The 13,041-nt window shown below is 45.0% G+C and overlaps 1 protein-coding gene across 2 annotated transcripts in view; it reads right to left on the reverse strand.

Moving 5' to 3' along the window:
- Nucleotides 1–13,041, reverse strand: part of gria2b (glutamate receptor, ionotropic, AMPA 2b) — a gene marked incomplete at its 3' end in the record, with an annotated part of 74,592 nt that overhangs the window by 18,660 nt on the left and 42,891 nt on the right. The window lies entirely within an intron of this gene.

Raw genomic sequence — 13,041 nt, forward strand, 5'->3', positions numbered from 1 at the left:
GGCGGCGTGGCGCACTTGTGGACCTAGCAATTCCGTTTTGGAACTACCCTGAGCCCTTGTGGACTTAGCGGGAACGCGCATGTAAGGCCACAAGGCCGCGAGTACTCTGCACTTTCGCCTAAGTGCGCCATTTGGGATTCAGCTATTGAATGGTCCTCCTGAGCAGCCATGTTTTTTGTACTATGGTCAATTGTTTGGTGTGCTCTCCTGGTTGGGAAGTAAAAAGTCAAAACGCCTTTTTGGCCTGCTTTTTCCTTGGCTACTCGGCTATCACACCTTCAAACAAGATGAAACTTGTGGAGGCGGATAATCACACTTTGTTTGGCCCTCTAAACGGAAAGTTTACTAAAAACTCCCAGATGGGAAAGTTAATAAGAGCGTGGTCATGTGCAATATCTGCAAGAATGAATTTGCATTCCATTGGAGCAGTTCTAGCCTAACTTATCATCTCAATGCTAAACGTTAAAAGCTGTCAGCCCCAGTAGCCTAATAGCAGGCTTCGTCAACCCACACTCACTGAGAGCAAGTCTACCTCTGAAAAATTGACAAACTCCATTGCAAAGTGGATTGCTGTGGACTGCAGGCCAATTTCAATGGTAGAGGACAAGGGCTTAATGGAGGCGTTTCAAATTGCTTCCTCCGATGCAACTTACAAACCGCCTTCAATAGGCACCGTAGTTACAAAAATCCACCAGCTGTATGACACGGAAAAGACGACAAGAATAGAAGTACGCGGGCCGAATACGTTCCTCTGACCGGGGATCACTGGAGTCTGTCAGTAATCACAATCACAAAGCCACAATAATGTCATGTTTTTTAATTGAAATATCTTCATTTGGGGGCCAGCAAAAGATGGATATGCGATCAGTTTGCGATTAATCACGATTAATTAATTACAGATCATGTAATTAATTCAATTTTTTTAATCGTTTGACAGCCCTAATGTATATATTTTATTTTGTGTAGACTTGCCAGAAATGTAATATAATATTCCTAAGTATGTTTTAATTAGTGTATTATCCCATGCAAATAAGAAGCATTCTTTTGTTTGTTGCCTTAAAATGAGCCATTCATATCTACAAAGGGAGGGGGTCCTTCCATGGAGGCCCCATTTTGGTTACAATCTACAAACTCACCACTAGATGCCACACAAAATAACACACTACACCTTTAAAAATGTCCACAGAGCTTGCTCGTTGATATACTTGGACAGGACATTCTACTATTTTGGTGCATAATACATAAAATACATAAACACTTCGCCAGGGCTGCGCTTTGTCACCAATCCTGTTTGTGATTTTCATGGACAGGATATCAAGGCGTAGCCGTGCGGAGGTGGGTGTGCAGTTCGGTGAGCTGGGGATCACGTCGCTGCTATTTGAAGATGATGTGGTCCTAATGGCATTATCTGCCTGCGACCTCCAGCACTCTCTGGATAGGTTCGCAACTCAGTGTGAAGTGGCTGGGATGAGAATCAGCACTTCTAAGTCTGAGGCCATGGTTCTCAGCAGGAAACCGGTGGTCTGTCTGCTCCGAGTAGGAAATGAGTCCTTAACCCAAGTGAAGGAGTTCAAGTATCTGGGGGTCTTGTTCACAAGTGAGGAAACCATGGAGAGGGAGCTTGGCCGGAGAATCGGAGCAGCTGGTGCGGTTCTGCAGTCGCTTTACCGCACTGTTGTGACGAAAAGAGAGCTAAGCCAAAAGGCAAAGCTCTCGATCTACCGGTCTATCTTCGTCCCCACCCTCACCTATGGTCATGAAGGATGGGTCATGACCGAAAGAACGAGATCACGGATACAAGCGGCCGAAATTAGTTCAGTCCGGAGGGTGGCTGGGGTCTCCCTGAGAGATCGGGTGAGAAGTTCAGTCATCCGGGAGAGACTCGGAGTAGAGCCGCTGCTCCTTTGCGTCGAAAGGAGCCAGTTGAGGTGGTTCGGGCATCTAGTAAGGATGCCTCCTGGGCGCCTCCCTAGTGAGGTGTTCCAGGCGTGTCCGGCTGGGAGGAGGCCGCGGGGTAGACCCAGGACTAGGTGGCGGGATTACATCTCTGCGCTGGCCCGGGAGCGGCTAAAGATTCCCCAGGCAGAGCTGGTTGATGCTGCCAGGGAAAGTGATGGCTGGGGCCCCCTGCTGGAACTGCTGCCTCCACGGCCCAACCCCGGATAAGTGGATGAAGATGGATGGACTTCGCCAATTTGTTTGTGGAGTACTGTAGCCTACTTTTGACACGGTTAAAAGACCAGGGATGAGTTTCCCAGAGGCATCGTAGCGCTACGTTCATCGTAAGCTACGGCTCTGGGAAACTCAGCCCAGCACTGGACCAACAGGAGAGGAGGGTACTTTTAGAGTGGAGTTTAATCCGACCTAGGATGATTACTTCAGTGAAGTGTTGAAATGGTTGGATTGGCTTGCTCAGTGCACTTACTAGGAAAAACAGTTCCAGCATCCTTATGAAACAAAGTCATGCAATGCCTGCCCATTCTCCATTTTGCATGTGCAAGTATTTAATGCATTTGTTAGCGCTCTGTTAGGAGAAGCATTGTGCTCCTAGTAACACATTGTTTTTTTACAGGCAGAATACATTAATATACTGTAGGGACTGGAACTCATTTCTTAAGTGGCAAATGTGTAGTCCTACCACATTTGAGGAGAGCTTTTAAGTGGGGCTGAATGTCAGTACACCACCCACCATAATACCAGCACAAACAAACTTTATTGTTGACATTCTCCTCAGTCCTTCTGTTCCCTCTGGTTTAATGACGGTAAAAAAGATCAAAACCTCAGTCTATATTGATCTCCAGCTCGTCAAGGGCAGTTGGAGAATGATTTGAAAAAGGAGTCAGAGTTTCAGCCCGCTTGGCGAGGATGAAGTGAATTAAAGATGCAATCGATTTTTTGGCATGACCGGGCAGACGTTTTATGAAGGAAGAAGGGCCTTCATGAAGAAGTAAAATAGAGGCTTTTAGTTTTGTTCTGAACACGCTTTGTCATGATTACACAGAAGTCATTATCATTCATAATGTTTCTTCAATGGCCAATAAAGGAAATAATTCGAATTCTGTCTGATTTAAGGCCCAGTACCTATCAGATGACGTGATTCGAGAACAAGGGCATCATCTCCTCAGTTTCTTTAGCCACAGTTCTTTTGTTACAGGACATCGGTTGAACGCCCCCCCCCCTCCCCAAAATTGTATCTTCTATCTTATTTTACTACTTATTTTTCTATTTTTATGTGAAGCACTCAGCGGAATGTCATTTTTTGTTGTAAAGCACTATAAGCTGCGTTTTTGTATGAAAGGTGTGATACAAATAAAAAAAAGTATATTAATATTAATATTGTTATTATTATTAATAATAATAATAACAGTAACAGTACCAATGATATATATAGCTGCAAGCAGCAATGAACGGGGCCAAGCCATTACGCATCAAAGCCAATAAGCGAAACACACCATAGCCACATTTGAGCTACCATTGAGCTACCACTAGCCATTGATGTCAATTAACATACAATGAAAGCACAAGGGGGTGTTGTTGCATAAAAACAATACACCTCCTCCCTCCGCTACACCTCCTCACTCCTCTACACCTCCTAGTCTACACCTCCTCCCACCCCTACACATCCACCCTCCTCTACACCTCCCCCCTCCTACACCTCCTCCAATCCCTACACCTCTTCCTCTACACCTCCGCCCTCCTCTACACCTCCTCCCATCACTACATCTCCTCTACACCTCCCCCCTCCTCTACACCTCCTCCTCTACCCCTCCCCCCTCCTCTACACCTCCTCCCATCCCTACATCTCCTCTACCCCTCCCCCCTGCTCTACACCTCCTCCTCTTCACCTCCTCCCCTACACCTCCTCCTCTACCACTCCCCCTCCTCTACACCTCCTCCTCTACACCTACGCTTTTCCTCCTCCCACCTCAACACCTCCTCCTCTACACCTCTCTCCCCTACTCCTCATCCCTCCTCTACAACTCCTCCCTGAAAGAATGAAAGTGCAACCGGGGTGTTGTTGCACAAAAACGCTTATATCTACATCATAATTTAATCTGACGATTTTGTGTTTCCAATTAGTAAATTGTAGAGCATGCCATCACTTACCCATATAAGCAGGATGAGCCCCATCCGGCCAAAGGGGGCGCTACAGCAATCGATTGCATTTTAGCCATTTTGAAGCATTTTGCTTGTTATAGCGCCGCCCTGTGGCCAATTTGCTTAATATTTCTCAGCTTACCTAAGGATAAACTGACACCACTCTACCAATTTTTTGAAAAATTGGCGTAGCGGTTAGGCCTTAACAGAAAATTAGCTCTCTAGCGCCCCCATTTGAATTAATTGGGCCAATAATGCGGACATGCTTGCAAAGATTTGTGGTGTTCTGTACAACCCTTCAGAAATGATATCACTTCATGTAAAAAGCCACGCCCTTTGCAATCTTCATTGGCTCATGATTTCTTTTTTTTTCAACTTTTCCAAAATGTCCCGAGATGAAACTTTAGATATTGGTCCCTAGATTCTGTCTACCAAGTGTCATGTGAATCAGTCAAACTTTCTAGGAGGAGATAGATTTTAAGCGTTTTTCAAAATATGCAAAATAGCGGATAATTTACATAACCAGATGTTATAGGTTCTTGAGGCAAATTTGTTCATCGTGAGGACAGACATATATGTGCAAAGTCTCATGACTGTGTCAAACGGGGCATGAGATATGCCTGTCATATGTCTTTGAGAGCGTGATGGCTTTTCACTAAAATGCTTATATCGACATCAAATTTACATCTGGTAATCAAGAGTCCAATGAGTATGTTGTAGAACATGAGATGACCTACCCATACAACCATTACAAAACCCATTTGGCCACAGGGGGCGCCACAGCAATCAATTGCATTTTAGCCACTGTTAAGCATTTTGGCTTGTTATAGCGCCAACCTGTGGCCAATCTGCTTCATATTACTCAAGGTACCTCACCATATGATCTGATATGACTGTACCAAGTTTTGGAAAAATCAGCGTGGCGGTTAGGCCTAAACAGGAAATGAGCTCTCTAGCGCCCCCCTTGGGTTTGATTGGGCCAATAATGCATGCCTAGCCTTGGGTTATATGTCCGGACATGCGTGCAAAGATTTGTGGTGGTCTGTACAACCCTTCAGAAAATATACCCCTTTACGTGAAAAGCCATGCGAAGCCATGCCCTCTGCAATCTTCCCCCACACCTGCCTCTATGCTGGCGACTTCAATTGCCAGCATTAGGATTGGGGGTAAAGCACCAATACATCCAATGGATAAAACCTGGCTGCTTGGACAGCTAACAACAGCCTGGCCCTGTTGTACAATCCCAAGGGCGCAGCAAGCTTTGTCTCAGGTCGCTGGAAAACTGGGACGAATTCTGACTTGGCCAAACTCCTAGCGGCGGTAACATCTCTGGTGAATTCACACCAGAGGAGTTTGCTGCTGCCCTTCCGCATGTTAAGCCAGGGAAAGCCGGGGCCTGATTCTATCTGCCCGGATCGTATACTCCATGCTGCACCTGCCTTGAAGTCCTGGTTAAGAGCGTTCCTCTCTTCCTGCTTGCGCCAACTCAAGATCCCCAAAATCTGTAGAAGAGCCGTAGATGTTGTGATCCCTAAGCCGAACCAGCCTGAAGGGGACCCCAAGAGTTACCGCCCAATCTCTCTGTTATGTATCCCTTTCAAGATCCTCGAGCGTCTCATCTACGCCCGCTTCGAACCAATCATCGATCCGCTGCTCCCACAGGAGCAGGCCAGGTTCCGACGTGGGAGATCGACCGTAGATCAAGTCACATTGATGACTCAAGACATCAAGGACAACTTTTCGGTTAGGCCAGAGCCATCTTAAAAGACGTGGCGGCTGCGTAGGACACCATATAGCACTGCAGCCTCACCTGCAAGCTGCTCTGTCTGCTGCCAGACAGGCACGTGTTCAGCATCATCATGGAGCTTGTCCGAAACCACAGCTTCACCCTCACCACCAGTAGTGGACAGCGAAGCAGGTTGCGATGCCTTAAGAACAGCGTCCCCCAGGGATCTGTCCTTCCCTCCCCTCCTTTATAACATCTACACCTATGACCTGCCGATCAGAGTCTCCAGGAAGTATGCCTACGTAGACGACCTTGCGCTGGTGTACTGAGCTGGAGACTGGCAGGCCATGGAGGAGACCTTGAGCCAGGACATGCAGACACTAGCGGCATACCTCCGGAAATGGAGATTTAAGCTCAGCGAGGCAAAGACATGTTGATGGCATTCCACCTTAACAACAAGGAAGCCAAACGTGAGCTTCAAGTGCACATCAATGGAACACTCCTGCCATGCAGGAGTCTCGGCATGACATTGGACAGGTCGCTCATGTTCCGCCGACACCTCGAGTCACTGTGCAAGAAGTTAACAGCTCCTGTGGTGTTGATGAGCCAACTGGTCCCATCAGGCTGGGGCGCCGGCGCAAAAACACTGCGTACGGCAGCCCTAGCCCTGGTCTACTCGAACAGTGAATATTGCGCACCGGTCTGGTGTTGCAGCGCTCACACCTGCCTCATCGACCGGCCTAAGCCTTGCGCATCATGACAGGATGCCTGCGTCCCACTCCTGTGGAAAACCTTCCCATCCTTGCAGGCATACAGCCCGCTGGTCTCCGCCGCACAGGAACCACAGCACCCTTTTGTGCCTGCTGCACGGGATCTCCTGCAGCAATGCAGAGATCTTAACATCAGCGAGGCAGGATGGGCAGACTTCATCTGGCGTGCGGAGTGGAGGCAAATACCTCCAGACTCTGGCTGCCGGTCCTTCCCTTCCTGACTTACCCAGACCAGCGTGGGTGAGGCTTAATTGCCTCCGCACCGGCGCCGGACGCTCATGGATAGAACATCAAACCCACACGAAGAAAAAGATCAATATGTAGCATCTGAAGTCCCTTCACTTCCATGGAGCTATGTAGCATGGAGCTATTAGCCATGTTGGTAATGTAAAACAGTGTGACACAATCGTGTTGCCTGATTGGGTGGTTTTCCACCAAACCTTTTCAGTTGATTTGTGTGCTCTTTCGGTGGTTTTCACCTGGAAAGTGCCACAGTATTTAGCAATACTCGTGAGCGAGGTTTACTATCACGGGAGCGTTGTTAACCTCCACAAGAGTGAACGTTGCTCACGTTCAGCAGCTTCAGCCTCTCTCTTAGTGCGTTCATGCACAACACTGCCCCCATGGAACATCAAACAATGTTGGGAATTGGACATGAAAGGTTTGTCTCAGAAAAACAGTCAGTATCTATCAGATGAGCTTCCTGTCAGATACACAGAGGTCAGCAGAATGGCACTTCCAGATGGGCCACTACAAACTAGAGTACCCTCTTGAGGATGCTGGCAACAGGTAATGTACACACCCATGTTATGTTGATTCTGCACACTATTTTTGGGCCACTCTAAAGAGTCAGTGTATAATTCCTACCCTGAGGGAGGGTAAACCCTGAACCACTTCATACAAAGGAAATGTTGATTATTGTGGTTAGGTTAGATAATGTCAGTAGTGCACCAATGTTTCATCCGTGGTAGGAGCAGGAGCAGAGGGAGCGGCAGTAAAAAACAAAACAAAAAAAAACAAAAAAAAAACACCCCGAGGGGCAGTAGTGCACTGCTACAGGGGCAGTAGAACTGCTACAATGTACAGTACCAGGCTTTTCTGACTATCTGATTGTTTGACGTTTATAATGTTTCTCAGTTTGGAATACGGTCTGAATTGCAGACTACTTTTATGGATTAGCGACAACAGAGACAGTTTGAGGGGATATGATTTTACAGACTGATCAGACTTCATTACGTCTACCCCAGCAACAGCGCAGGAAGAGAGGTTATGTTTCTGGTGGTGTGGGTTTATTTATTGGTTGGGTTTATTACCTATACCCCAGCGAAAACACAGGGCGAGAGGTTGCTTTCGGTGCCATGTGTTTATTGGTTGGTTTATTTGTTTGCAGGATTATGCCAAATCGAGCAGAATAATTTTCATGAAACTTGGTGGAGGCGTGTAGCATGTGCTATCTTAAAAACCATTACATTTGGGAGCGGATCCGACTTCAGGGGGGTGCCACAGAACCACCCCACCCAACCACCCACCCAACATGGCCGTCCATTCATCTCCATTCACTTTTTGGACTACGGCTACGGCTATGGTTTCTGGAGCTCTGTAGCCTGGCTGTACGATCGCGAACTTGTGAATAAAATAAATACCACATACGAGCAAATATGACCTGCTCCGCTATAATGAAACTGTTACAACTAAGATGCCTGGATAAAGAAATAATTTTTCGAAACAATATATTTGACAATATAACCAGAATATAAAGTAACCACAGGTTCGAGGTCTGGGTAACTGAACGCCTTTTCGCCTCAGCGTAACGACGTAACCCACGCATTCCGTCACCTGACTCAAGTAGCATGCTACATTTTTCTCGCCTGCTATATCGTTTTTGTGGAGTAGTAGGTACTATATAGCATGCTACTTCTCGCCTGCTATAAAGCATTCATCGGCAGAGGTCTGTGCTCACTGTGCCCCATTTCTAGTTCATTAATTCAACGGAAACTGAGAACCCTTAAATGATGCGGGGCTATTAATTGAATGATAGAGAATAAAACATTGCGATGTAAATAATTTTAATATATAATATAAATATATATAAAATATATATTGTTAAAGTTTAGAATAGTCATGAATGCACTGAAACTAATATGTGTAATACAAATGTCTGTTCTGAAATGACGGAGACGATGAAGCAGCATTGTTTAGAATTTGAAAATGAATTTATTTTTGATGGTGGTCAATAAACTAGGCAGTCCCAATCTCAACTACTGCCTTTATCCTCTGTAATAATTATGCACTTACTTTATTGAAATAATGCTTACAGCTCTACAGGGTTGGGTTACAGTTCAATTCAATTCTCTTGCTAAGTATCTCAGGGAGATAAGCAATAATTTGACCATTCCTGTTAGTCATCCCTCCCGATACGCGATGTATTCTGTGCATGTGTACTGTATCTTAGCAACAGTGTGTTTCCTGTCATAGAAATTGTAATTTCACTCTACCTCCCTCAACCTTTCACATAGCTGTGCTAACCTCATTTATAGCAGGATGGCCTCTCCAGGAGGTTGACACACATCAGACTTTGTCTGCCCTAGAATAACCGTTCTTTGTTCTATTGTCCCTGCAAGATTTACCACCTTTTCTCATATCACGTGCCTGTGCTCTTGACCACTGTTGATGATGTCCGCCACTTTATTATGATGTGTACAGATGGGTTAGCCAATCACATCCCTGGAAGCGTCATACCTGTGTATTGCTTGAATATAAGACCCCGCAACACCTTTCTGCTTCACCTCTGTTGGATACCACTCACGTGCATTATCCTGAAGTCCTTGCGCTCGTATGTTTTCTCAATAAATCAGACTTAACATCTTTGAGCGAACCTTGGCAAATATTTTACTTTCGATCAGATTTATTTCCACTACATTCCCCACTGTGAATCATTTTCAAAGAACATCTCTAGAAAGACAACACAGGCGTAGATTTAGCAGTTATTTCAATGTGCTGATGGAATTCCTCATGTCCAGCAGCAGCTCTTTCACACCAACCAGCCAACACAGCAGTGTGCAACACACGCGCACACACACACACACACACACACACACAAACACACACACAGAAACATTACCCCTCGCTCCCCATCAAGCCGCCACAGCAGTACACGCACCGCACATCTGTTGCCATGGGAATAAGGATCTGACCTAATTAGACTGTGCCATGCGATGATGAAATATGCACAACATGGCGAGTTACTGTGTGATCGTCAGCGAGGGGCTGGAACAGTTCGCCTTATTCACCTCAGCTGCCATATTGGTCAGTCTGACGTAATGAGGGGTGCGGATGCGGAAGTGCCCGTTGCCTTCAATGTTAAAAGTTCACTGTAAAAACACCACTTCAAGAACCAAAATAGTCAAAATAACAGGCTGAATACACTATCAGGGTTACAAACTCATCATTACCATATTCCGATTGGTTTTCACTGCCGTTGTTTTCGCGTTTGGAAATACATCGGAGTGAATGCAGCTGACGGCTAACTATGGCTCATTCACCTCCATGTATGTGCTGACACATGCGACAGCCCTGAAAATGATGTTGAAAATTACGTTATAATCTACCTCTGGCTGAGTTCATGGTTACAACCATTCATCTCTTACACATAGGCCTACACAATACTTGCACAATACTTTGGACGTTAAATCCATCCATCTATCAATCAAACTAGCGAATTCAACCCAACACCTGCGGAATGTCCGGTCATGGCAAAGCACCCACTAACGTACCCCCCTCCCCCCCATCCATTAGCCCACTGAAGATTGGTGGAGCTAGGAAACATCCAGTTTTTTTGAATATAAAATAATTTGTAGCAGGGGGAGGGGGGTTGCAATAGTCTAGTCCAGGTTTGCTGGCGAGTGGCAAGCTAGTCTAACATGTCAAGCCATGGATGGAAGTGTATGCATATTTTGCTGTTTTGATGCATATTTTGCTTATCGAAATAATTCTATAATTATTCTATAATATAATATGTCTAAAGTCAAAAATCAATCAGAAAAATATAGGCCCTATCTTTACACAATAAAAGTCATTCAGCCAACCGACACAAGTCAATGTTACAGATTTATTGTATTTTGTGTGTGACATCATTCTCACCAGGCCCCGTTGTTCACTGCGTATGATTTCAGTAGGCCTATTTCTTGTCAGATAGCGCATGCATGTGTGGACATTGTATTCTGTAAAACCTAAAGAATAAGGCCCAGTCCCAATACCCCCCTTTAGCCCTAGCCCCTAGTTTTGGAGTGCCCTCAACTGGGTAGTGGCCCTTCAGAACGGAGCCACAAGGGATAGGGGTTGAAATCTTTACCTAAGAAATGGGACACCACTTGTTACGTCTTCAATCGGAATTTTATTAGTTGCCTGATTTTCTGTGGAGTCCCTGGGATGTTACAGTATGATTACTATTATTATAGTGACACATCTGACCAAATTCCAGGACAAAACAAAACAGATTCACTTGTACAGCCAGGAAGCATGTTTACACATCGGCTGTTAACGTTAGTCCTGACTTCATACACTGGACATGGAATCAACTGTCACTCAAAAAATGTTGTTTACACAACGATAAATTGATTAGATTAGATTCAGCATTGCACCGTAGCCTACAAGTAACTTACTGGAACATCAAAACACAATGAAATGCCGTTGACATCGTACAGCGAATAGCGATTTTTTTTTCTGAAATGCGTGTCATAACGATCCAATGACATGTTCCTTTGCATCTACATTAAACTTAGCTTTTCCATGTATTTTAAAACATTTTAATGATTATTTGCGAAGATATTGGGCTTTTTCACCATGGTTTTTCACAGCACCGGCAGCCATGTTTCATATCACTGCTTCGGTTCGCAAAGCATTGTGTGAATTTTCATCTACCCTCGGTTTCAAGTCAGCATCTGCAAACCCTGGTTTTGGAGGGCTGTTTGAACGTCCACTAGCCCTCGATATGCCCCCTAGCCCTCGAAGCTAAAAGGAATGGGACACACTACCCTACACGTGAATGCGTAAAATGTAGGGGTAGGGCCAAGGGTTAGGGCTAAGGGGGGGTGATTGGGCCTAAAAGTACATTTAACGTTCATTGAAGTGGTCCAGTTGGATAGGCTAGCCTAATATAAATAAATTGAGGACCTGTCAACAAATTGCACGACAATCAGAATCCCCCATCCCCCCCGTCAACACAACGAAACTGAAAGTGTTCCATCTCACCGCGTCGGCTCGTGGCCTGACTGGGGCTACATTTCCCAGCCTGAATTATTTCCCCAGTCCGCCCCTGCCCTGAACACAGATTTGTTTCCTTGCATATTCCTATCAAATTATTGTATAGCAGCAAGTATGTTACTGTGAAATACGCATGGAAGTTAAAATATTGTTCACTTCAGTTGTATGGTCCCCAACTTAGCCTACTTTAAAATCAAATGAAGTAGCTACATTTCAACAATATTTCAACCTGTTTATTGACACTTCACATTTAGGAGGGATTTCACATTTAGGAGGGATTATAAATTTAAAAAAAGTAGGCTACTATAAACTTGAGTAAAATGAGGTCTACATTTAAAAACAAGGTAGCTTTTGAAATATATGAGACAAACAGGTTTAGAGCTACCCGCGGTGAGAATTAATATATACATGGTCCAACTTGATGGAACGCCCTATTTTCAACATCTATTTTTCTTATTTTAGAGAATGGCATATATAGGCTGACGTTACTTCTGTTGTAGTATCTCACTCCCCTCTTCATTTGTCGTTACGTTTCTCTGGTCATGCAGTGTCCAACTATAACTAATATTAGCAAGGAATCGCTCTGATTACAGTAACGTAAACGATAGCTAGGCTGTCACGTAGACTGGTTGACATCAGGCAATGAACACGCAGATTTGATTGGCTAGTGACGTGTGAGATAGTAAACAAATGCCATAATATACTACAAAGGCTGTGCAGGCTCAAACTTGTTGCCTACGCTCCGTCAAAAGGGAGAAGTTCTCATTGATTTATCGGGTTACAGACGCGGTCCGGATTGGATGGCTTCTGGTCGGAGCACGGTCCGCCTGTCGGTGATGGCTGGGCTATGCAATAAGATGGTATGATAATCAACTGTTCGTTTGGTCTATGCCTCCCTCTGCTGTCCGTATATGCACCATAATGGATCTGCTCAATTAATTATACAGGTTCTAACTAACAGCACCAAAAGAGCTACTAGCACCAAAAGAGCTACTAAACACCTCAAGCTCTGAACTCTATGGATTTAGAAAGTAGATGGCCTCCCCTAAGTAGAATAGACTATACTTTTACTGAGACAATAAGGATAGTTTTTTATGTACAAAGCAAAATGTACTTGGCAATGGGAAAAATGAACTGTGGCAAGCGCCACTAACGTTCATGAGTCGATCTAAAGTCCCTCACCTC

This window comes from Borostomias antarcticus (assembly GCF_949987555.1).
Source record: "Borostomias antarcticus genome assembly, chromosome: 14".
Lineage (NCBI taxonomy): Eukaryota > Metazoa > Chordata > Actinopteri > Stomiiformes > Stomiidae > Borostomias > Borostomias antarcticus.